Source organism: Mus caroli, chromosome 4 (genome assembly GCF_900094665.2).
Source record: "Mus caroli chromosome 4, CAROLI_EIJ_v1.1, whole genome shotgun sequence".
In the NCBI taxonomy this organism is placed as follows: domain Eukaryota; kingdom Metazoa; phylum Chordata; class Mammalia; order Rodentia; family Muridae; genus Mus; species Mus caroli.
The window spans coordinates 137,679,202-137,681,283 of record NC_034573.1 but is presented as its reverse complement, the minus strand read 5'-3'; positions in this window follow the sequence as shown (position 1 = coordinate 137,681,283).

Here is a 2,082-nt window from a genome sequence, read left to right as displayed (position 1 = left end):
TCCCTTCTCCCTGGACATTGTGGGAGATTAAAAACAACAAGAGACCTGTGTAAGAATTGAGTTTAGTGAGGAACATTGAAGCTGGTGTATTCACAGCACACAAATGGACTGGGGGGAAGGAAGGTGAGAGAGAGCTTTCCTGCTTTGATAGTAGTTGTCATTAGCAACGAGTAGTCAGGTAATCCATTTTAGATGATCACTACAAGTCCAAACTGGCCATTTTCACAGGCCAAGGCAATCAAGATTCTGGGCTAGGCACTGAAGTTATTTCTAGAAACCAAATTTCTGTTTAACCAAAAAAGACTGGAGAAACTGATGTAGCTCGACCTAATAGGAATGTAATTTTTCCTGTCTGAAAATGTACAACCTGAGAGGAAGGTGTGAGATGTTGTGGGTGTGCTCTAATTCACATGTCTAGTCCCTGAAGAATATGGGACCATAAGGCCCGTTTCAACATTTTAAAGTAACTTTTGAGACTAAATTAAATCATTCGGACCTTCTCATTCCTCCCTACTGTTAATTCTCAAACCCTGGGACAACTGACTGAGATGCCTAATTAATAAGTCAAAGCAGACCTTCCTTCCAGGTTCTCCCAGCATCTCTCAGTCCTTACCTATTGCTGGGTGGTCCTGACCTCTAGCCCACGGGTTTGCTGGCCCTTCTCCCAGCTGTCTTTCCTCATGTAATCCAACTGTTTTGACTCCCTGGTCATGTTTATTTACCATTTATCTGCCTGGCCTCTTGGTGTGGCTCTCCCTGCTACCTCTCGTCACATAACTCATAGTCAAGTTCAAGTTCATTCTGGGCTCTCCCAGATGTCCCTGTGTGCCTGTGCTCTCCTGTTTTATCTATAATCAATGTTCTACTGCCCCACACCTAGGAGCAGCCTTGTCCTTTTCTTTTTATTTCTTTTTGTCATTGACCTCCATTAATCCATCACTCCTTACAGTCAAACTCATGGCCACCTTCTGCTTTTTTAAAAAAAGATTTATTTGTTTATTTATTTATTTATTTGTTTATTTATTTATTTATTTATTTATTATATGTGTGTACATTGTAGCTGTCTTCAGACACTCCAGAAGAGGGCATCAGATTTTTGTTATGGAAGGTTGTGAGTTCAAATCCCATATGGTTGCTGGGATTTGAACTCAGGACCTTTGGAAGAGCCGTTGGTGCTCTTAACCACTGAGCCATCTCTCCAGCCCCCACCTTCTGCTTTAATTGCTGTTACTGTTTGACTTTCACTAAAGGTTGCCTGTGGCTCCCCAGTTATGCGGTAGAGTTGGCTACAGTGGGCGTTGTGTGTGCAGTGGAACGTGCACACTAATGACCCTGGGCTTTGAAAGAGGAACAGGAAGTGCTCTGGGAGACTGGAAAATTGTACTAAAATGCAGATTTCCCAGACCTGTCTGACCCTAGGGTGGAGGGGCAGAGCGGGAATGCCTTGTTTGTCTAAGTCCTTTGATGTCTGATTCCTCCAGTAGAGGAGCTGCTGCTGTCCTAAGGCCCAGCAGGGTTGTCCAAGCTAATGAGGGACTCTGGGCCAGCCTAGCAGTCAGGAGCACCAGGGGGGCGGGGGTAGTGAATATTCTTTCCAGGATTCTCCTCTCATGCAGCTGTAGAGAGCCGTGAGGGGGACCATAAGCCATTACATGGTGAATGTGGAGCCTACTGTCCCCAGGCCAGGAGTAGTTCTACTGAGCTATCAGAGTCTGATCTGCTGGGACTGAGGCCGGCTGTGGGTCAGGCTATGGTTCTGTTGGTCCATGTGGTGACCTGGGCAGAGGCCTTGGCCTTGGACCCTCCCTGAATGTGGATCCCCTGGAAGGAGGGAAACTGAAATAGATGTGAAATAAGGTTCAAAGGCATAGAAAGAGGACTTTAGTGTGAGTGTAGTGACACAGAATACATTGTTATCATTGCAAGGACCCTGGCCTACCAAGTATGATTTAATTGACAAGATAAAAGTGAAAATAAAACATGGAGCCGGGCGTGGTGGCGCACGCCTTTAATCCCAGCACTCGGGAGGCAGAGGCAGGTGGATTTCTGAGTTCGAGGCCAGCCTGGTCTACAAAGTGAGTT